Raw genomic sequence first — 26188 nt, 5'->3', positions numbered from 1 at the left:
ATTTGAAATTTTCTTTAAGCTATATAATTTTTGCAATCTTTGAGGCTATTTTTCATGTTTTATTTTATTTTTTATTTTATTTTATTTTTTTTAATGATATTTGTGGGTATCATCACTGAAGCCCTCACGAGACTACAACTCGTCCACTAGGGCCGCCTAGGGGTTTAAAGTCTTGTTGCATACGCTAAATGCAATCGCGATTACCTGCGAAAGTGGTTTAGTTAGGATTTACTTTTTGTTTCATTATTTTTATTTTTTATTTTTAGTTTTAGTTTTGCTCGAGGACTAGCAAAATCTCAGTTTGGGGGTATTTGATGAGCATAATTTATATACATATTTTACCCTTTATTGTATATTTGCTAGTTAATTTTATTTTTTATTTTTAATTAATTGAATTGTTTTATTGAATAGGAAATTAATTGGAGATTGGAAATAAAAAGTGCAAAAGGAATAATAATTTGGGGAAATATTAGTTGAAGCTGTGATAGAGTTAAGAGCCAAGAGCAATTTGCATTGAAAAAGAATTTCAATTCTCCAATTGAGTTGCACGTCCATAGCATTGCAAAAGGGGAAAGCAATTTAAATGGGGCCCACACTTGACTTTCAAAAGTGGAATTAATGGCTGGCGTTATTATGGAAGCTTTGTTTCATAATTGGAAAAGGATTTTAATTAGTAGACAAAGAGGATTCGGTGGCTAAGCATTATAAAAGAGAGTTTTGGCTTTTGAATGAGGGTGGCCGCCAGAGGAGGAGAAAAAGGTTGGAAGAGAGCAGTTGCACCAGCAATATTTCGGCTTCGCTGATTTTATTTCTTTTGTTGCTCCCAATTCAAGTATGTCCAGCTAATTTTCTTATACTGAGGTTAAAGATGAAACCCTATTCAATGAAATAATTATTATTTTTATTTATTTAATTCCCATATATGTTCTTTAATGATTATGGTTTTTATTTCACATGATTAATTGAATGTTAATAAAATCTTTTCATCAATTCTGTCATGCATTATTGATTGTTAAGATTAATATTCGATTAATTCTATGCTTAGATCTATAAAGTTTATACATGATTATCTTTGATTTTATGTCTTTCATTAAATTGTTTACATGGAGTGCTTAGGAAACTTTGACTCTTTGTTATTCAATATGTTTACATGAGATTCTTAGATGTCATATTATTAAGCAGAAAAAGAACCTACATTAGATTTAATTACTTGGGCTTAATTGTTATATCCATGAGATGACATAGATTGATTTCGAGTTGTCACTCTAAAATTGGGGATTAATTAATAATTAGATAATTACTAGTTGAATAGTGGTAGATTCTGAAACCTTGGTAATTCTTATCTTATTGAATTCTCCTTTATTTTAATTGCTTCCTTAGTTTAATTGGTTTAATTTTTTTAAAAACTCAATTTGCTCAACTAGGTTAGAATTAATATTAATTTTAGATTTAAATTAGACTTTTTAATTTATAACAATCCCTGTGGGATCGACCTCGTTACCACTATTCTATTTCTAGATTCGTGCGCTTGCGAGTATATTAAAATTTTCACAACAAGAGACGATTATTGCTTGGTGTAATATATGTTCATATATACCTACCAACAAGATACATTATTTAAAGCTACCAATATTTTTTTCTATACATCACCTTTTTAATTAAGAATTTCATTATCAAAATAGTTTTTGATATTTTTTCTATTTTAATTCTCAATTCCTTAATTCTCATCAATTACTTTATATATTTTCTTTTAACCGCAAATAATTGTCTTTGTTTTAGGTTATTGTAAACTAAGAGAAGCAAAATTAATCATTCAAATATGAACAAATTTTTTTTACTAGTCGTTAAAGTTAGTGAAAGAAATTGATCTTTATCAATCATACAATCTAGTAAATATCAAGAAAAAAAAATTTCCATATATAGAAAGGATGAAATAGAAATTTTGACTAAAAAATGAATTTAAAAGAAAGTCAAATCGAGAGTTTGGTTTGTAGAATGTGAGAGTGTGCAATTTTGAGTAGAGATAGAGAAGGATAACTTTAAGATTTTTAAATTTAAAATTTTTTATAATAAATTTATTGATAGAGATGAATACGGTAGGTTCAAAACACTATAAAATACATATTCTCAACAATAAATTTTTATTATAAATTTATTGATGGAGATGAATTTGCTAGATTGAAAACAATATAAAATACATAGAGTTATTCTCAATAATGATCCCACTTATTATAAAGGACTTAGAGGTTTTTGGAAGACGAGAGCCAGTTGACAAAGCTTGGGAAAGTAGCCGCATCAACTCTATGGTGTTTTTGAGTGAAGCCTAACAATTGTGACCATGTGAAATCTGGATATAATCTTGTCCCTTCTCTGCAAATAAGATCTTGTGGGGTCTTACCACTTTGTCTGCTTTCGGGGTCACAAAGAAAGCCAATGACCTTCTCTCTCTTTCCCCATTCACCACTGCTCTATGCAGGCAGCTCTTGTATATCCCATTAGATAATGCCTATATAAATAACATGTATCAAACAAATAAACAAACAAACAGATGAACGACCAAATATATGCCCCGTCATTATTTTTTCAAGTTGTTACAAAAAAAGCTGTCGCGTCCTACATAATATTCGCAACATATAAAGGTCTCAGTGTTTCAATATTATACATGTACAAGAACAACATTTTGAGACAAAATTTTCATAGATTGTTAACGCCGTATTATAAAACTAGCTAGAAGCTATTTTTATCAAGAAAAATAAATTAATTATATGCTAGTAATCTTTTAACCGTATTGAGTATATATGTCAGCATATATACTATCATTTGTATGCGCATTTAGTCATATAACGTCAGACATTCTAGTGTATATACAAATTTAAATAATCTAAATTTGGTTGTATCCCGAAACAACTTTTTTCTATTACAATGGTCATAAATTCTTCGTCAATACTCACAAGTTTTTTGTATCCTTCTCAAGTATTTGGTTAAATTAAAAACCAATGCCTTAACTTAAGATCTAAGACTAAGATAATATTTGAAAAAGGTTAAAAAAAAATTCTGGTTATGGATGAACTAAAATTTTTTTATCGTTATAACGTACAATGATTGTGAGGTATTCTAACTTAGACACATAGAGTTATGTGATTTAGATAGTTATACGATAACATGGTGGTCGTTATCATGCAACTTTTTCATCAGAAAAAAAAAGTTGGGAAGAAATGAAGATAAAATAAAAAATAAAAACATGAATTGCTAAAATATTTAAAAATTACCATGAAAGTATCACCAATAATAATGACTAGGGCATCTGGTCGAGGTCGGACAGTTTGCCACTTATTATTTGAAAAAACTTCAAGGCCTTCAACTCGTTCTTGAAGAAGAATGGTTATGGAACTTGGGTCATAATGAGGGCTAGTGCCAAGAGTGAGTGCTGAGTTGTTGCAAGGAGGATAAAAATTGAGTCTCATGATCGAGTATCCGTCTTCAAAAAATTTCTTATAATGCTTTCGATCAACTCCCAAGCACACTGCCAATAGCTCAAAAAGAATTCCGGATAGCTTCCACATTGCTTGGCAGTATTTTTGATAAACCCACCTGCAATATATTTTAGAAGAAATGAAAATTGTGAGTGCTAGTTGTTGGAACTGATATTTAAGATCTCTTGGAATGATACATGAAGTCTCATTCTTATTTGAAACTTGCTTATATTAATGTGACAGTTAATACAAATCAATAATATATATATATATATTTTGTTTTGATGAGAATAATAAATTTCGATCTAATTATGATCTCAGTTGTGGTGATATTTTAAACATGCATGTTATCTCACGTGTCTATGTATATTAGTACTGTAGTAAAACATAGTTACAATTACATTATTGTTAAAAGAATTACCAACCAAAACTTGTAGACAGATCGGTACCCAGTCCATATCATTAGTAGTCAAGCCACTGGTTTATTACCATTAGCTATTTAAATGTGTAGCTCGACTAGCGAGAATGCGCTTTGTCCGACCAATCACCCAAGAGTTTAAGTATTTTTTTTTTTATCATTAAAGGGCTCTTAAAAGAGCTAAGGCAACACTAATCGGGATTGTGCAACCCCATGAACATCATTAATCAATATGCTAAGCATATTTGGAGGAATAGATTGAAAACAATATAAACCTAAAGGGAAAGAAAAACTATACGAAGCTAGGAAATCCGCTGCTTCATTGGCTTCTCGGTAGATATGCTCCACTTTGGTCAACCAATCGCGCTGGAGGAGAGCTTGAATTTCCTTAATGAGAGTAAAATGCTCATTGATAGGAGGGTTGGAGTTGGAGATTAACTTCATAACACACATGCTATCTACTTCCACGTAAACTTTGCGGAACCCATATTGCCAAGCGATAGATAATCCATGAAATAAACCCCATAACTCAGCTGAAGTCACCGAGCACACACCTAAATTGGCATTGTATCCTACCTGCCACCCACCTCTGAAATAACGAATTAGCCCACCAGCTCCTACCATCCTCGAAGATTTCTTGGCACCGTCTGAATTTAATTTAACCCAAGGCCAAACAGGCGAAATCCAACGAATCCATCTTTCGATACGGGTAGTGCCAGCAGCAAAAGAAAAGGAATGACTTCGTTGAATTTCAGCAGCCCTTACTTTGATGTCCATTGCAATAGCATTGCTCTCCCAATATTCCTTAGTAAAAATAAAATGGTTCCGCCAGTACCAAATTCGCCAAGTAGCCACTCCAAACATGACACGCCAAAGGTTACTGCACGGATACTTGTTTGAAGCTTGCAAATTCCTTGACATCCACCCCACAAGATCAGCATTGAAGAACTCCTTATGATTATGGTCCTGAAGAAGGCGAAGCCACACCGCTCTAGAATAAGGACAGTCACGAAGCACATGGATTGTGGTCTCCAACTCATATCCGCATCTCTCACAATGTGTGTCAATAGTTAACTGTCGTGACGCTAATTCTCCCCTCGTCTTCAAGCGATTATGTAGCACCAACCATATGAAAGTCTTTATGCTCTGCGGGCCTTTCCATGACCATGCCAACCGCCAGATCGTATCCCTTTCCTGCAAATATGGCTGAGCCAAGTGGTCATAAGTTGACTTTACTGTGAATTTTCCATGAGTTGCAGCTGCCCAGTAAGCTTTATCAGCACCATTCCACGCCGACGGGGGATGAACTGAAGCAATACGCATCACTGCATTATGAGATAAGAGGTAGCTGAACTTCGGCCAGTTCCAGGTGCCATCTGCAGTCACAAAGTCAGCCACATACAAATCACAAAGTTCAGGAGGTATTGGTTTCAAAGTAAACGCCGCAAGGGGAGAAGATGCCGTGGCCCAGCAATCCCACCAAAACTTCACTCTTAGGCCATTACCAACATTCCAGCGTAACCCCCGTTTTGCATGATCCCAAACTCGACACACAGACTTCCACAAATGAGAGCCATGCCGAGTGGGAAGAGATTGTGGGATATCCGAGAGTGACACTTTGTACTTTGTAGCTAAGACTTGGGCACAAAGTTTACCAGGTTCCGTGATCAAATTCCAAGCAACCTTCAACAATAATGCGTCATTCATAATCTCCAATCTCTTAAATCTTAGCCCACCAGTCAGGTTCGGTTGACATATAGTTTGCCAACTAACTAAACTCATCTTACGCATTTCGGCAATCCCACTCCACAAGAATCGTTTGCACACTTGATCAATTTTAGTCTTGATACTAGCCGATAAATTAGTAGTCTGCATAGCATAAATAGGTATTGCTTGGAGAACGGATTGGGTGAGGGTAATACGCCCTGCCAAGGACAGTTGAGAAGCAGCCCAACCCGAAAGTCTTTGCTGCATTTTATCCAGAATTCCCTGGTATGTTTGCTTCGAAACCCGGCGATGTAGCAGAGGCATGCCTAAATAGGTACCCAAATTCTTTGTGACTGTATACCCCAGGTCATGCCCCAAACGACCAGCTACAGCTTCGGAGATATTCTTCAAAAAATAGACTTGAGTCTTAGATTTGTTCACCTTTGCGCCAGAACTCAAACAAAATCCTTCTAAGACCGAATTAATGAAAAAAGCTTGTGCACTAGAAGCCTCTGCAAAGAGTAATAAATCATCAGCAAAAAATAAGTGGCTTAGAGGAGTACCCATTCAGGCTAAGCGAATAGGTTTCCATTGCTTTTGTTGGATAGAGCGATAAATTCCATGACTTAGTCACTCGATGCAGAGAACAAAAATATAAGGAGACAACGGGTCCCCCTGCCGAACACCTCTACTAGGGGCAAAATCCCCCGTTAATTCCCCATTCCACAAAATGTTCATCCTATTAGACGTAATGCACTCCATTATTAAGTGGATAAGATCGAAATGTAAAGCTAGCTCCATTAAAGTCTCATGAATAAAATTCCAGTTCAATCTATCATATGCTTTCTCTAAATCAATCTTAATAGCCATTAAACCTTTTTTACCCAGCTTTCGTCGCATAGAGTGGACAACCTCCTGAGCGATGATGATATTCTCCGTAATATGCCGGTCGGGGACAAAACTCGTCTGGTGAGGCCCAACAAGATCAGGGAGTAAGGCTTGGAGTCTAGTCACAATAATGTTGGTTACTATTTTATAAAATACTGTGCATAAACTAATAGGGCGATACATCCTGAAGGATGTGGGGCGCTTAGTCTTTGGAATTAGGACTAGGAGAGTTTTACTAGCCTCTCCTGGGATACTGTGCGAATTGAAGACTTCATTTATACCAGCACTAAAAGACTCACCAACAATATGCCACTGAGCCTGATAAAACCCTGCAGGATAGCCATCGATTCCAGGAGCTTTGAGAGGACTCGTCTGACAGATAACCGCATGAACTTCTTCCTTATCAATTAGCATAGCAAGACTCACCAATCGGGTTTGGTCAATTTGAGGAAAACACCCTTGCACCTGATACGGCTGATAGGTATCCTGTTCAGATCTATATAACGTAGAGAAAAAAGTCACAGCATGGTCTTTAATTTCTTGTGCTTCATAAATCCAATTACCTCCTTCATCCCTAATTGCAGTGATGCGATTACGAGCCCTCCTTGTAATGGTTTTTTGATGAAAAAAAGATGTATTTCGATCCTCATATTTTATCCACTCTCTACGAGATTTTTGATACCATAACAGCTCCTCTTGGGACATTACTTCTTCCAGCTTCTTTTTTAACTTTGTTTCCAGGCGATACAAGCTAATGAGTGGCCTATTTTCCAAGGCTTTCTGAACCCCACCAAGTCGAGCCAACAATTCTTTTTTCCGTTTAAAAATATTACCAAACACTTCACTATTCCAAGTAGTTACCTTGCTTGTGAAGCTAGAGGCTGCTTGAGCATAAGGCATATTTCCCTGCCAATTATCCTGCATAAAATTCCCAAACCGATTGTCTGTCATCCAGGCAACTAGAAACCGGAAAGGCTTTATACTCCCCATTCCTCTACCATTGCGCTCAAAACGAACCAAAACCGGTCGGTGATCAGAATCAACTCTCGGAAGATTGGTGACTGAATAATTATCGAACTTTAGAATCCAATCCTTATTACCCAGAGCACGATCAAGGCGCTTGGACAAACTCCCACGAACCCAAGTGAACCGAGGACCACTGAAAGGCAAATCAACCATTTTATTAGCATGAAACCAAGAACTAAAGAGTGGACAAATCCCGGTGCCCAATTGAGACCCTCCACGTTTTTCCTCAGCATATAAAATTGAGTTAAAATCACCCCCACCAGCCAAGGATCATGCATCGATCTCGCAATGCAATTCAATTGATGCCAAAGCTCATGACGGCGATTTGAATTGGGGCTCGCATAGACTGCTGTGACCCAAGCTTGAGTAACATTATGGGTACTGATTTTTAAATGTATAAACTGATTATGATTTAAGGCAACCTCAACGTCAAAAAAATCACGCCATAACACCCAAATACCTCCAGAAAATCCATTAGCCTCCACACGATGAGAACGGTCAAAACCACTTTTTTTGATAAAATCATCTACTTTTTTCCCACTGACTCTTGGCTCGAAAATTGCTACAATTATAGGATTGTAGTTCTTGACTAAAGCGGAAAAAGTTCGTCTAAAAGTTGGGGACCCCGCCCTTGAACGTTCCAGAATAAAATTGAAATTGCCATAAAACAATTATGAGTAATGGGTGAGCAGGAACGGCTTACGGACTAGGCCCCACTATCATTCCTTCATGCACTCCAGGAGTCTCCTGTACAATCGTGTCATCAGTATCGGACATAATGTCTTCACCTTCATGTCCAACTACAGGTTGAGAATCACCCTCATTATTCACCCTTATGTCAATAACCCCTGCATCTTTGCCATCAGGAGGTTCTGCAAGCTGCTTTGGAGGGAGTTGCTGTGCAGGTTCGGTAACAATTGGTCCACTTGGTGGCTGTCTTGCAGTGGCCCGGTTTCTAAAAGGTAAAGTGACAGCCGTATGTTTTGTGGGATCAAGAGTGGTCAAGTTGAACGTAAATTCAACGGTATCACTAGGCGTGTGTCTCGGGTTAGGATCATTGGTATTATGGGGTAGGATTTTGGTGACATGGGGACCTAGAGTTTCATGCATGGAGCTGGATGCGGTAAGGTGCAGTGGTTTAGGTTTTGGAAACTGTGGTTTGGCCACTTGTTTTCCTTTGGACAGATGGTGATGAGGTTTTAAAGTGCGAGAGGTTTTCAGAGTAGGGTTTTTTCGATTGTTGAAGTGATCTGTAATGGACTTGATTGGTTGCTGGGGAGGGGCGTGTATGGGGTTCTGACTATCAAGCTCCTCCTCGGTTGGTGCATCATGATCTTCAGATAAAGCAGCAAACCGAGAATTAGTATTGAAATTCGTTCGTTGATTCCTCTCCGAATCCGCAATGTTCTCCTTATCTACAACTACTCTTGCTCTCCCTTTTCGCTCCACAACCATCCATGGGCCAAATCTCTCACTGCTGCTGTTGGCCACAGTCGGGACACCGATCTTCTCGACTGGTATGTTAGCTTGTGGGTTGTTCACGGAGTTTGCCTCGTTTATCCCATTCGAAGTTTGTTTATTTAAGCAAACCGTGCTACTGTGACCATACTTACCACATTGATAGCATATAATCGGCAGCCCTTCATATTCAACCTTTTGAATCCTTCCATCCAAATTAAACCGAGACACCAGCGGTTGAGTAAGAGAGACACGAATAGCAATCCTAGCAAATTTGCCCCTTTCTCGCAGTTCAGTACGATAGTCAATTTTAATGACATTACCCACGAGTTGTCCAATCTTTCTTAGGACACGCTTATCATATAAGTGGAAAGCCATTCCAGGCAAACGTATCCAAACAACTGCAGAATCAAGCTCTGTAACAGTACTATCGAAGCTGGGATTCTAAGGTTGGACTGTTAGATAATGTCAAAAGATTACCCATGGCCCCTCAGTTAACACATAAACAGCATCCTCTGGTGAATTAAGACGAACTAAATAGTAATTATTCTCAAGGTCGATTACTGAGAAATCCAAAATCATATGCCACATGACCTTCAGCCGATTGCACAAAACCTTATATCCGATATTCCTCCCCAACAACTTTACCACCACAGAGTTTTGCCAAGGTTGAACTAACTTCTCATGGATTCGTTGAGAAAATTTAATAGTTGGCATGGCACCATTGTCCCCAACAATTACGTCTCCAGGTTCAAAATCCCACTGTTCATCCATCTCAGTATCGTCAAAACTTCTCTGTTGAGTCTAGGGCATGAGTGCATCCTTGAAAGATGGCGGCGGTGGGTTATCCTCATCCATACCATGGCTGCGAAAACGAGCCTTTTTGGTAGAACGATCCTCAGGCAGCGGTGGTGGAATCGTTTTCAATAAACTAGGGTTTTCTGGGGTTTCAAGGTTTTCGGAGCTTTTCGACATCTTCGAAATTGTTTTATTTTTTATTTAAGTACTAATAAAGGATAATGATTAATTCAGGTGAGATTTCTCACCTTCACTCGTCCAAACCTTAAAAAGAAGAATAAATAAACAAAACTTACCCACTGCATTCAAAATCTTGTCCAAGAACAGATTTAAAGTGGTCAACAACGAGGGGCTCAGCATCGTTTTCATAGTAATCAAAAGTAAATGTTTCGTTCCTTGTCAAATTTTTAGTAAAACGCTCAGCATGACCACCAGAATACCCCTGTGGCAAACCGGTCTTTCTTGGAATGCCAAGCTTTCGCTCAAGAGGAAGCTTGAAAATGGAGTCAATTTCTTCAGAAGCTGCTTTCAGTAGACTTGCATCAACACCATGGTTGATTACTTGGAACAAGCCATGGTTCACGCAAGCCCCTCGAACGTGCTCGATTGCTTCAGCAGTTGCTCTTTCATCCCCACTTATGAATCCTTGTAAGTCTATCAATGGCTCTTTGTGCTCTTCTTGAGCAAACTCCAAGTTTGGCCAAATGAACCATGTTGGCAAGTTGGCTTGTTTTTGCAACTTGTGATAATCAAAAACAATACTCCCATTGTTATGTGTCTGCTTCATCAATGGTTGCGGATGAACAGCGGATGAATCTTTATTGGAGTTCATTAGAGAGACATTGGAAAGAAAATGGAACAAAGCAAGCTATAAATAGAACACAAACAAAGATTGCAAAGCTGTAATAAGTTTTGTGATAAGCATGGCAAGAAGATAACAGGAATGAGTAAGATTAGAAAATGATTAAGATTAGATACCATATATGCGTCTGTATAAGAGATATCAGATATCTAAGTGAATTACATTTTGAAAGAAAAAAATATATAGAAGATGATAGAAATGAATAAGAATAGATACCATATATAAAGAAAATGATTAAGATTCGATACCATATATGCGTCTGTATAAGAGATATATAAGTGAATTATATTTTGAAAGAAAAAATATATAGAAGATAATAGAAATGAGTAAGATTAGATACCATATATATATATACACATACATGTGTGTGTGTGTGTGTGTGTGTATAGCAAGAGAATTAGATTTAGAAAGAATATTAAATAAGAGTGAGAAGAGAAAGCCTAAGGCCGTCCTTAATTGGAAGCATAGGTTGGCAGATTTTTCAAAGGAGAGCCAACAATAAAGACGAGTGGACGCCCTATAATCTTATATAATGGCTCAAATATTTTTGCTATTACCAGTCTCTATAATTTGTTGTTACTACCTTTTATATATAAGAGTGATATACTTACAAAGTTTGGCTAAAAAACTTATATTCGTATCTGAAAAAATGTGGCGTGTGATTCCTCATCTATTTGTTGATATTGAAAAATTATCTCGTCAACGATAATATGAATTTTTAACTATTACCTAAGACATGGCAGTCATTTAAAATGGCACTTTGCTATTTTTAGGATTTAGGATTAAATATAGGATTAAATTAATCATTTATCTTATGTCCGGCAAGCTTCACTTTGGATTAGATTAGTGGACCCAAAATCATGGGATTAGTAATCCCAATGTACACATGGATTTAGTTAAGATTAATTTTAAAAACAATTGTCTATTTAATTAACCACAGCTTGCATATTTAATGTAATATTTAACTTAATAATCACAATATTAAAGTAATCATGAAATTAATAATACCATTAATTGATTGCTTATAAATATATATTATTTGGTAACTTTTTGATAAAATAAAATATATTTAAAACATGTAATAAAAAATTAAATTATCTTTAAGTGTACTGAAATTCCTTTTGGCCGTGATAGTTGTATGGCTGAATAGATTCAACGATGGGATTCCAACCATACTCGAATTGACTTCAACAAACTTTGATGATCGATGGATTTTTTATAACAATAATTAAATAAACTAATCTTTACTAAATATTATAAGGTATTTAAATATACAATATAATCCATGCTACAGCATATATGATTATGTATTAAGGCGTAATACCGTACACTTAAAGATAATTTATTATTGTACAATTCAATATAATATAAAACAATACACCGAATACACTTATTAATGGATCTTAAAAGGTCACGTTTAAAGTTAATAGCAACTTCTTCTGTGATTCTTAATTGTATATCTTTTTTACGTACTTTTATTTTTTTTCCTAATTAAGATTATTTCATGTGTTTATCAGACAGATCTTTCAAAATTGTAATCATTATCTCACACCGTCAATTTTCTACATGTAGTGCTTTTAAAACATTGCATCAACAAATATGGAAATTGAGCAAATAAACACATGGGACAATTTTATGATTCTTATAAGTGTTGTTGACATTATCGATTAATCAGTCAGTAGCAAGTGGCAGTGTCTCGCTATAAGAACAATGCAATTACACTAAATCATTATTCATACGTTTATAGCAATGCATATACATTTCTTTCCATTTATTGTACTCTTATTAATTGTTACCAAGCTATACCTATAACCATTAGATATGTTTAACTATACAACTCAGTATTTCAACTCCGCCAATTATGGTAATCAGAATGTTACAAAATTTGGTTAAATAAAATTCTTCTGATTACTCTTAACGAGCATTTTTATTATTACTTAAATATGCTATAGTTAATTAGTAGCTTTAAGCTTACAAATTGTGATACAAAATTTATATCCTAACCAATTATATATATGACCTAACATTATTATAAATTGTTGTGTGATAGCTGGTAACTTAGCTTATCATTTCTAGTTTTCTACCTCACCTAGAATATGTAAGAGCGGCAGACGTATGCCACATAAATAGGGTGGAAATTTTGTATCTGGACTTTATAAATGTAGCATTACTCTAATTATTATAAATAAAGAGGTAAGTAATTACGAAGAAATACGTTCAATTTGGGATACGGTATGAATTGCATGGCTGACTCATAATTTGTCGAATTCGTAGGTCTAGCTCCTACTTGGTTAAAAACTATAGACAAAGTGGCAATAACGGCGAGTTGATGAATTTGAATAATGAGGTTAATTTTAAGGCAAAAAATTAAAATAACAATAAAGTTAATAATAGAAGACAACAAAATAACAATGGTAGTTGTTGACGGAACAACACATGCCACTTAGTTAATGGAATTGGTTCTTGTAATTGTAAGAGAAGAAATGAAATTGAATTATTCTTTTGATTGATTGATATATCATGTGAACATGTGGTCTGTACTGTGCGTTTGGCATCAAAATTTGTATACTTGCTATTCAAACCAAAGCTTGCTCTTTATTTTCGTACTTGGAGGATAGTAATTTTAATTTTGTGGGTACCATTTGGGTTCCATATTTTATTTCAGCAAGGAATTAAGTTAAGTTGCATCTGAAACCTCCAGTTTTAGTTTAATAGATAAATATTTATAACGATATATTGGCTATACTCATTGGTGCTGCACATGCAAATTGAGTTTAAATTTGTAATGATTCTATTGTATCTAAAACTTAATGGTTTTATTGTAGTAGTTAATTCTTTATAAAGATAATGCTAGGTATATTCATTTGATGTTGCACATGCAGGTTGAAAGAAGTTACTGGACTTGAGAGTTTGGCCGGGTATTTGTTGAAAATGGCAGTTCATGTACTGGAAGTTTACTGAAATTATGGGATAAGTTCAGCACTACAGCCACTTGATGCCTTCTTATCTTGTAAAACTTCATACATTTGTTCTTAGTTGCTGGATTTTGTCTGCTGAATTGATTTTGTTTGATATAACTGTTGCATACAACTGTTTTTGGATGGCAGTAGGGATGGCAATGGGGAGGGAAGGGGAGGGGATCAATCTCCTCGTATCCATCCCCAATATTTTGCGTATGTCCTCGTCCCCTCCCCGTCCCCGTCAAAATTATTTAAGAGAATCTTCATCCCCTCCCCGAATAATAACAGGAGATCCCTAAGAGTCTCCGATCCCCGAATAACTAATATATTTTTTTTTGTTTTCGATTTTGAGTTAATCATATTAAAATAAAAAATTCAAATAAAAGTAAAGTTCGAAATATATCTTACATTAATATCCATTACAAAAGTCACATACATAAAATTAGTAAGTAACGCAATATGCAAGGGATACAAACTATCATGAACAAATTAATAGCCTAATACAAAATTGTTACAAATAAAATCAAATTTAAATTTAAAATTAACTTTTTAATGGTGGCGTGGGCACTTTATAAATGTGGACTATTCCCTTTACAGCACAATAGTTAAGTCAAAGCAAATCAAGAGCAAATATTAGATTAGATTAGATATTAAAATTGTGATTTGTTGTGGGAAATTATAACATCTAAAAATAAATAAAAAATAGATTTAAGTTTAAAATATTTAATGAATATTAAAATTAAAAAAAAAGTTTTGGGCTAACAGAATATGTCTGGTCTTTTTAATGTCCTAAATAAAAATTTAGGACTTTAATTAGTTAATTAGTCCTAAAAGTTTAATAATATAAATATTTTGATATTTTTTATTTTTACCAATACTTATAATTTTATAATTCAAATTTTATTATTTATTTACTAGTAATTTTAAAAAATAAAAATTAAATAAAAAATTAAAATGGAGAAATGGGTAGGGGATGGGGATTCCACCTCATCCCTGTCCCCTCCCCGAATAAGAAATTGGGTAAAAAAAATTTCTCGTCCCTTCCCCGAATAAGAAATTGGGTATGAAATTATCCACATACCCTCCCTGAATGGGAAAAATCCCCAAGGGTACCCATCCCCGTGGGGATTTTTGCCATCCCTAGATGGTAGTATTAATATAAGTGTTTTTGGACTTAATAGAATGTATAATTTAATTTTTGGTTCATATGAATTTATACTTGAATTTCATATATAGGAATGCATAAATTTAAATGATATAATTCATAATTTCTTTCAGTATAAATTTATAATCTGTGACAGAAAATATTAATCATAAAATAAATCATAAAAAAATTAATGACAGAAAATATCAATCACAAATTCCATCACAAACTTAGTATTTTACCCGCTAAAATTATCTAGACGATAATTCACATGCGAAAATCAATTTTCCCGCCAAAATTTTAAAATAAAAAAAATTCACATTTTCCTGCCAAAAAATTAAATAATTTATTCATTTTTTCCATGATAAACATATAACATGTAAACACTATCATAAGTTAATGACATATTTTTTTTCTATCATAAAAGAGTAACAAGTACATAGATGATGGATAATTTCACTGTCATCCACCCTCCTTTATAATAGTTTTTTTTTCCGTTATTTATTGCTAGTTTTCTTGTAGTGCATTTGATCAACTCCCAAGCTCGTTGCCAACAGCTCAAAAATAACTCCAGATATCTTCCGCATTGCTTCTCAGCATTTTTTATAAACCCAACTGCAATATATTTTACAAGAAAGTAAAATTGTGAGTACTAGTTAGTTGAACTGATAATCAAGATCTCTTGGAATGATTCATGAATTCTTCATTCTTATATTCGAATCTCCCTCATATTAATGAGACATTTAATACTATTTGTTAATTTTTATTTTGATGAAAATAATAAATTTAGATCTTGTGTTGATCTCAGTTTTGGTAATCTTTAAGAAATATTATGTCATGTGTGTATTTATAGTAGTACTCTACTGTTAAAATGTAGTAATGTACGTATATGTTAATATTCAAAAAATTACCAATTAAAACTTGTTAAATATCAGTACTAAGCCACTGCTTGATTATAATTAGCTATTTAGTTAGCTTACCTAGTGCGGTTAGCCATGAATGCTTTACACCCATGGTAGTTCGAGTAATAATAAAAAATTAAGATTAATGTTTAGTTAATGAAATTTCTCATGTTCTCTCATCCACACCTTAAAAAAATGAATAAATAGACAAAACTTTCCATCTAAAACAGATTTAAAGTTGTCAACAAATGCGGGTCTCAGCATCATTTTAATGGTAACCGAAAAAAAAATGCTTCATTCCATAACAATTTTTTTAGTAAAACGCTAAGCATTAGTGAAGATTACACCTGTGGCAAACCGGGATTTCTTGTAAATTAAGTGACGGAACCAGACAATTTATCTAGAAGGGGGTATTCTCAATAACAGTATCAATATCTAACAATAAGATAATAAAACGAATTTAATAAAAATAATGACAATATTTATAATAATAGCCTCAATTTCGACAACTTTAAAAGAAAAAAAAATAGACATGAATCTAAAGTTTAACAAGGACTCCTCGAATTCTCATTCACCAATTCACTAAATTTTTTTTCTATTATTATATAATATAAAACAACACTATATAATGTACACAAATCAGAGAAACAAATTGACGATGATGAATAATTATACTTTATACTGTACAACAAACAAAAAAATTATTAATTAAATTATTGCAATATAATTTAATAGAAATAACCATCTATAATGATAATTATGAATAAAAGATTAAGAACTAAGAATGCCTGTTGGAACTTAATTGGAAGAGTATTTGTATTTTGGAAGAGGATTTTTATTTTGTATTCACTACAAGAAAAAGTGGTGACAGGAAAAAACTATCATAACAAGGGGTGGAAGATAACGAATATATTCATCATCTATCTACTTGTCACTCTTTTATGACAAAGAAAAAGTTTGTTATTAGCTTATGATAGTGTTTACAAGTCATTTGTCTATCATACTAAAATTCTATGGAGAATGAATATTTTAATCAAATTTTTGGTTGGAAAATTGATTTTTTTTAATTTGAAAATTTGGCGGGAAATTGATTTTCATTCGTAAATTATTATCCGGTTAATTTTAGAAAGTAAATTATTTTGATTGTGATGGAATTTATGATTGACATTTTCTGTCATAATTTATTTTGTTGTGACAGAATTTATGATTGATATTTTCTGTCACAAGATCTAAATTTACATTAATAGAAATTGTGATTAATTTTATTTAAAACTATACATTCCGATATTTGAAATTAAATTACAAATTCAATATGAACCAAAAATTAAATTATACATTCTATTAAGTTCAAAACACTTTATATTAATAACATCCTCATAATAGTGTATAGAATAAGTTAATGAGCATATCAACAGTAAACTTCTAACAAAATCTAAATCTAACTCGTATCCAACAGTTGTATCCAACCAAAGTAATTCACACGACAAATTCTAGCAACGAGGAGCAAATGTTTCAAATTATGAAAGATAAAAAGCCATCAAATCTTGTAGTGGCAAAACTCATCCCCTTCTTACCAAGTAGCCCAGCAAAACTTCGAGTCCAACAATCTTTTTCAACCTGTATGTGCAACGCCAATGGAATATACCTGGCATTACCATTATAAAGTAAAACGCTTTTAAGTTTTATATGAAACAGAATCATTACAAATTCAAACTCAATCTACATGTGCGACATCAATGAATATATCCAACACTATCATTATAAAGAGTTATCTATTAAAGTAAAACTCCAAGTTTCAGATGCTACTTGAATTTCACTAATTATAATCTATAAAAGGAAAATTGGCAGGTTTGTGTGCAGTTTCAAACTTATACCAACCATTTTTTGATGCGCTAATGATTTCAGAATAATGGTTAGGCCACTCCAAATAAATTTTAAATTCATCTATCTCAGCCTAAGTGTATACGGGTCTTTCAATGGAAATGATAACAATAAAGTCAAAATTGCCAAACTTATATAATAATGCAATATATATGGCATAAACCAATCGTATGATACTATTCATCATTGACTCACATCATTCATTGGCAAACTAAGGTTTGTTATAATGTCATTTATGTACCTCAATACATAATAGTCACATTCCAAAGCTTTTCGATTGTTGAGGGGCCTATTCACAATTATAAACCAAAAAGATAATTATAAATATATTCTATTTTAGACTTAAAGTAATAGATAGACGACATTTAGTTAAGGCAATTTGTTTTACTTGCACAAATCTCATCTTTGAACCATAATTCCATTTTTTCTTAGAATCCTCAACTAAAAACAGTGTCATGGCGCTATATGATAAATTACAATGGTGATGTATATAAATCTATTAAAGAAAGTGAGCATGTGAGGATTATGAAATGAAAAGGAATACACACGATTTAATTAGCTATTCTAAATCAAGATTAGAAGAATTGTACTCCTTAGGATCTAAATAAAACACTTATTTTTTCATCACATCAAACACAACTAAAACTAAATGAAAGCTATAATAGAAAAAGGCAAAAAAAAAAAAAGCAATAGTTATAAAGGACAAGCTAAAATGAATAAATAAGGATAAGAACACTTAATTACAATTTGAAATATCCAAACCTGGGATTATATGGCATAAATAAAGAATTGTCCTTTATGGGCTTTTTTCAAGTGCTTGCACAAACCTTCTGCTCTGCTGGGATGGGAAATATCTGGTACCTGTCCAAGATGGGATGACATAAAACCTGGACATATGAGTACAAATGGTCTTGTTCCTTTTTTATTTAGGATAACTTACTCATACAACATCCTGAAGCAATTGAGGCAAAATACCAAAACTTATCATTAGAAAACTATTGCAAAGAAAAACCAAAATCTCTTATGTAATATTTATACTTCAATAGCATTAACTCCTATCACTTGCATCTCCAGCATTTCCATCGCACTCCATCTTCCCAACATGGGCTAGAGTACCTTCTAGCTAAAATACATCATCATCAATCCAACTGGATGGAGCCAAGTATTTGTCACACAATTTGCCAAAGAGTTGCAGATTTGATGGTTGTTTTTGTGCACCGCTGCCACATACCTAGTGTTTCTTAGCACATGTTGCAATACACCGTTTTTCGCATTGTTTCTTTCTGATTTGTAGCCCTTGTTCTTAGGCTAGAAATTGAAAGTTGCTATATACCATTAGCTATTTCTACCTTCTCCTAAAATAATTGTTTTCTAGAATTACTAGGCTTAGGTTTTCCACTGTCATTTGCATTAGCCATTGGCAAGTCAATGTTGAGTATTGGATTTTTTTCTTGGCATGATAGTAATGTTTCTTGTTGCACTTTTTTTTCTTCTTAGGTGTACTCTCATCCTTTTCATCAGTTCTTTCCTTCTTTTCTATTTTTTTTAAGCGAAGATTTCCTCTGGTCAATTGAGTTCTCCAAATTATCAGGCTCCTGTAAAAAACAATATCAAATAGCAACTCAATCATTGTCCTAACATAGTTTATGCACTGAAGTTGGGAAAAAAAGAAAAAGAAAAACACACTAATCTTTAGTTCAACTACATCTATTTTGTCATTATCCTTGTCGTTCATGCAATAATCAACACTAAGGCTAGGAACTACTGGGAAGGTGTAACTTCCCACATTTGAGTGGCGAGGTGTCTTCTTTATTTGTTTGGTGATTTCCTCTGATTGACTTTCGATTGATTTCTTTCAAGCATATAATTCACTCTCTTTAGCATGGCGACTATATGCATGAACTATATGAAAGTACTTTGTAGGGGTTATAAATTTATCAAGCCTTTGCATATGGCCAATTTGAGGAAGCATTCTCAATGATTGTGCAAGTATGTCATTTCTTCGATTTGACTTCAGCGAGCCTTTCTTAGTCTCATTTTTTAGCCTTTTTTTATCACCATCAGAAATAAATAAATAATAACATAATGAATATAATTTGCTTAGGCTAAACCATTTAAAGAATATTTATGTTCATTGAAGTTCGTCACCATTTTGATAAAAAATTTTCTCAGTTTCATGGTCTAACCCCTATTTTTCATTCTCCGAGCTTTGTTCAAAAGTTCACTCTTGTCCATTGAAAGACCTGTTTCTGATCACTGGTGGATAAACAAGAGATTATTTTAGTCTACTCAATAATTATTACCTTAAACAAATTAACTTAGCATAAACTAATAGCTACATACTTACCATATCTTGCATCAATCCAATGTATCCTCTTCGATTAAGTTAATGATTCAACTTGTTGGTGGCTCTTTTCTCCTTAGTAGCATAGCTAACTTTCTAAATAATTTATAAATATTAGGTGTTTATTGTTATATTTACAACAAACAGTAAAAGTGATAAAACCTAAGTTGAAGATACTCATTTGAAACGCATTGGATAAACATTAATCGACAAACTTTATCCAAACAAGTTTCTTGATTTGGAGATAATCAATAGGCTTCTATATAGTTTAAGCATATCAAAATGTATTTAATTTACTCAATTTATTGCATGTAAATGCATATATTAAAGAATTAAAAATACCTTGGTTTTGATCACCTACACTGTAAAAAGCTTAAAGGCCTTGGAATTGAGCAATAAATTGTGGAATTGAAAGATATGGTAGCAAATAATCTAGGATTGAAACAAAAATTCAAAAAAGCATATTAACAAATGATAACCAACAAATCTCTTTCACTTAAATAATTTATATAAACATATTTGGGACCATGTGTGACAAATACGGTAACTTCGCATGCTACTATTATTTTATTATTACATAATAAAAAAAAATGGTTGCCTCACAACTCCTTTTTTTAAGGGGAAAAAAAAAACCAAATCCAAATTACTACTTGGGGGGTTTCGATTGTTTTGACTGAATAAGGACAAAATTTCTCTTATCTTCCTCGCTGGGAAAACAAATGGTCTTTAAAATATTTTATTTGGATGGTAGTGAGTGACCAATAAGTGATCATTATTCTTTTGCGTGAAAATAAAAGAAAGTGATTAAAACATGTAAATCAAGCTTCTAACATGGCCCAATTTTTATTTTTATTGCTTTTGTTTTGCATTTTCCTTTTTTGGGTTTGTAAGTTTCCATATTGATGCAACAATGAGGAAGCATGAGAGGCAAATACCTTACCCCCTGCCTCCTCGCCAAGAAAATCACACACAAAAACATAGAGCAACCTTATCAACAGCTTTACATAGTCTCAAATTCTTTGTCCATCTCCAACTACATCATCTTTAACCTTTACAAATGATAAATAAAAAACCCTCACTCTATATATCTCTATCCCATAATCCAACTTCTTAACTAACCTATCATCTCGATCAGTTAGTCACTTGCTTACAGACTCTCCAAAATACAAACTTTCACTTAGTCACTTGGGGCTCTAAACAAATTTACATGAAGAATGAGAACAAACCTAGAATTGGAGGTTGCATGACAACATCAGGGAGATGAACAGTTTGTGTTGCTTGCGCCTCACCATTCACGGTCATGGTAGCGTGCTTGAATTTGATCAATGGGTTTACGATTTAGGTATTGCTTAATTGTTCGCTTAGTGGTGGTAGTGGCTAATTGTATATAGAAAACCAATGCAAGGAACAGTGGGCCGACTAGGGCTTAAAGGATGATAGTGGCTGATTGATTTACAGTATGATGATGAGTGTGGCTAAGTTTTGAGTGTTGTTTATGAGAGTAAGAGGGATGATGAGTGTGGTGAGTGAAATGTTTTAGTTTTAGGACTTAGAAAATTTTTGTGAAAGTGAAAGTTTTAAAATGTACTGTTCACACAGCTTAAAAGTGTTGTTTACGTTCAAATATAAGAGTCTTTAGTTGTAATATAAGCTGATGAGTGGAGGGTCAAACTATAGAGAATTTAAAATCTAGTAGTCAATTATTAAATAAAGAAAATTAGGTACAAAAAAAATTAATAGGAACCAATCTAAAAAAAGGCTAAGGTTATAGGATCCACTATCGGATTTTAAAATTATGGTCATAACACTCACTCATATTTGTATTTTGCATTTTCTTTTATCAATTAACTATTATGCCATTAAATCCTTAACTAACCATTAGTGTGAATAGATATGTGATCAAGTACCTAATGTGCCACAACTACATTAGAGCGTCGACATTATATCAAAATACTATATAAATCTAAATTAACATGACAAAAAAGAAACCGGTAAAGAAGAAAAATACAAACAAAGAAAATAAACTTTAAGATTCACTTAAGAGAGTAATAAATTCAATAATTTAAATCGTTGAGCTTTACATTTCATCGTACCTTAGAAAATTAGTTGCTCATATTAAAAAACAAAACTCTCATTTTAAACTTTTGAAATATAATACAAGAAAATTAACTGCACAAAAGAACAAATCTTTTTAATCCTCAATCTTTAGCTCCTTTTTCGTCTTCTTCCCCCTCATTCTTCCTCTCCTCATCTTTTTATAGGCAACATCTTCTCCATTTTCTTTTATTTTATTATTATTTAATTTTTGTTACTTATCTATTTTACATAAAAATGAGTGATAGTCATGTTATTTTTTCCTTTGTTACTAATTACATCTCCACAATAATACATTCCAAATGGCTCCATCAATTTATCTTCTTTGTTTCATGCTTTAGGCTCCAATTCCCTCCTTATTCCTGTAATATTTACAATATAAAAATTAACACACTACGAATTAGTTTAACATAAAAATTTATTAGGGGAACATTATGATAATTTTTAGGTTATGAGCGCATTAATCAACACTTTAAGTGAAAAACTAATTATTTTAACCTTATTAAATGTATACTTTTTAGTGTCAATCAACCTTTTTGTTTTATATATTTTTTAATTTCAAAAATCATTTCACAATCCAAATGCAATGTTTTGGATTTTAAAAAAAATTACTGTTAATTTTGGTCTACCAAGGTCAACATAAAATTTCTATCACAACATTTGTGCCTAAATTATTTTTATCATATGGATATTATAAAAAAATATTCCATTATATCATTAATCATTTGATAGACCAAAATTATTTCATGGCTTCGATCTTATTTACATGATAAAATAATCTTTGTCATGAAGTGGCTGTCATCTATTATCAATTTTCTTATAGTGATTCTTTAATCTTGAAGATTTGCAAACATTGGATTCTTGTAGACTTTAGGAATTGAAAAAGAAATTAACTAGTTAAATTGTTTTATAGAACAAAATTGGGATTCTAAAGAGAAAACATTTATGCTGTGTTTATTTTCTGGAGTGGGAGTGAAAAGTGTGGATTCCTCTCACTCCAGTGTTTATTTCAACAAATTGGTTCTGGATTGGGAATCCCACTCCGTGGACCCCACCCATTTTTGGAGTGGGGTGTGGGAGTGGGACTCCCATGGGGAGAGGTGGGAGTGAGAATCCATATTCCCACTCCCACCTCTCCCTTTTCTACCCTTTTTAATTTAATTTAATTTAATTTAACTTAATTTAATATTTTATATTTAATAAAATAAATAAAAAATATTATATTTATTTGAATAATATTATTATATTTATTTTAAAAATAATAGTACTATATTTATTTAATATGAATAATGAATAATAATAAATAGTTTATTCTAAGAAAATATTAATTTTGTACTAAATAATATTATATTATTATTTTATATAATAATAAATTTAATATAATTATATTAAATAAAATAAAATAATGTTTCATTTTATATTTACCCTTCTTTTTACCCCTTTTTTATTATATTTAATAAATATTTAAATAATATTATATTTATTTAAATAATATTATTATATTTAACTAAATAATAATTTAGGTTGATTCTAAGTCTAAATTACTAAAAAATAATATTATTATATTAATAGAGAATTAATAATATTACTAGATACTATCTTTATTTAAAAATATAATATTATTATATTTATTTAAAAATATTAGTATTATATTTATTTAATATTAATAATTAATACTAATAAATAGTTTATTCTAAGAAAATATTAATTTCATACCATGTTAATAGTAAAAATATTTCATTTATATTGCCCTAATCAATAATTTTTAATTTATATAATTAAAATTAAAATTAATAAAAATTGTGATGTTCATAATTAAGAATATTAATAATTATTATAAATTTACAAATATAATAAAATAAATTTTTATTCATTAAATATATTTTTTATTAACTTTGTAATTAAAAACTATAATTCTTTAAATAAGGATAAAATTGTAATTTGAAACTATTTACTCCAAATCCAAGAAAAAGTAAACACATAAATTGAATTCTAATCTCCATTCCATGCTTCCATTTCAGTGTAAGTAAACAACATACTCTCACTCCCACTACATACTCCCAATTCTAGGATTCCCACTTCTCAGGATTCCCACTCCAATCCAAAAAGTAAACGTTAATTTAGTTAAATGCATAGTCGCCAACTCTTGTAATGATTTAAAGAAAGTAGATATTTTGTACTTTCATAATAGGACAGAGTTTAACTTGGGACTTCTTTAAAGAAATTACTAGGGGCATAAATGAATATAATTAATATTAAGATTAATTACATGGATGAATGAGTAATTGAATTTAAGAAGAACTTTTAATTCGAAGGACTCTATCCCCTTGTAGTCACTGCTTGGGTCTGTCATTACTTGTAATGATGAAATTTTGTTCTAAGAGGAATATTGAAAATGGAGTCAATTTCTTCATAAACTAATACTTGCATCAATACCATGGTTGATCACTTGGAAGGATCCATGGTTCAAACAAGCTCCTCGAATGAGCCTGATGGCTTCAACATTGCTCTTCCATCACCAGTAATGAATCCTTGTAAGTCTATCAATGGCTCATTGACCTCTTCTTGAGCTAACTCCAAGTTTAGCCAAATGAATTCAGTTGGCAAGTGGCTTGTTTTTTCAATTTGGTAAAGTCAAAAACTATACTTCCATTTAAATGTGTCTGGGAAGAGCCAACTGATGAATCATTATTGGATTTCATTATAAGAGAGTTTAATTTCACTAATAATAATCCTTTAATGTAATTTTCTCTAGTTATACAACTATATTACAAAAATGAGGTATGAAAAGCAGTGCTCTTTGTGAAAAATGCCCGGGCCTGTCCTGTATAACACAACTATTGCTGAAACATAGGCCCAAAGCAACTCCAAACAACTACCAAAAGCTCCATGAAATCTAGCACTTGCAGAATGCCCAAAGTGTAGGGCCGTGATTTCCTTTTGATAAACCATTATTGCCTAGCTCAATCCAAATGATGCACGCCAAAAGTTGTAATTATTGGAGTTGGGAGATTGCCACTTTCCCCCTATAGTAATTAACATATACTATTTATCTCCCTGTTATTTTTATAATGGCTAAAAACTTCATGACAGCATAAGTTTACAATAGTACCCTTATTTTCAACTACTCCTTTATTTACATTTATTATAAATTAAATAAAAAAAAGGACAAACACACCCCCAACGTTTAAGCAAAGGGACAAAAACCCCCTTAACGTTTCAAAAAAGACATTTACACCCTCGTTTATTATAATTTTACTATTATACCCTTTTCGCATATAAAAAACTTATTAGATTATCCAATTTGTCTATAAATTGTTAATAAAATTATAAATATACCCTCATTGTCTCATTCTTCTATTTAAATTTTTATCAATAACCAATTTTCAAAAAAGACATTTACACACTTAAAAAAAATTGTAAATAAATTATAATTTTAAAAATAAAATTAGTTATTAATACCATAATAAATAACATAGAAAATTAGTTATAAACATACAAGTTTAAATGATTGACATGTGGAGAATTGTTAAATATACAAGTTTAAAGTTTAAATAAAATTGGTTATTAATAACCAATTTTATTTTTAAAATTATAATTTTTTTACAATTTTTTTACGTGTATAGTTTTTTTTTTAAAATTAGTTATTGATAAAAATTTAAATAGAGGAATTGGGCAATGAGGGTATATTTATAATTGTTTTTATAATATCCAACTTGTCTATTTATAATTTTATTAACAATATATAGACAAATTGGATAATCTAATAATTTTTTTTATATGCTAGAAGGGTATAATGGTAAAATTATAATAAATTAGGGTGTAAATGTCTTTTTTAAAACTTTAGGAGGGTTTTTGTCCCTTTGCCTAAACGTTGGGGGTGTGTTTGTCCTTTTCCCTTAAATAAATCACATGAATAGAAACTAAATAAAAAAAATTAAGTATTAAAAACAAGAAATATATGTTTTGATATGAGCAAAAAAATTAATAATAAAAATTTTTTCTTGTAATTATTTATTTTGTGAACATTTTCTTATAATAAATATTTTGTAATATTTTAAAATTAAATGTAAAAAGTATAGGCAAAATATTTTATTATTTATCTTATAATAAACTTTTATTTTTCATTCAAGTTTTCTTATAATAATTTTTTATCATTTTATAATAATTTTCTTATATATTTATTATAAAAAAAATTTCACAAAATAAATAAGTACAAGAAAAAAAATTTAT

General features: G+C 31.9%; 1 pseudogene; it reads right to left on the bottom strand.

The window, feature by feature from the left end:
* Nucleotides 1–2240: 2240 nt before the first annotated feature.
* Nucleotides 2241–10600, bottom strand: LOC102626334 (gibberellin 20 oxidase 1-B-like; annotated as a pseudogene).
* Nucleotides 10601–26188: the final 15588 nt, after the last annotated feature.

Source organism: Citrus sinensis, chromosome 7 (assembly GCF_022201045.2).
Source record: "Citrus sinensis cultivar Valencia sweet orange chromosome 7, DVS_A1.0, whole genome shotgun sequence".
NCBI classification, from domain to species: domain Eukaryota; kingdom Viridiplantae; phylum Streptophyta; class Magnoliopsida; order Sapindales; family Rutaceae; genus Citrus; species Citrus sinensis.
The sequence above is the reverse complement of the archived record's forward strand: the minus strand, read 5'-3'. Positions and strand labels throughout refer to the sequence as shown.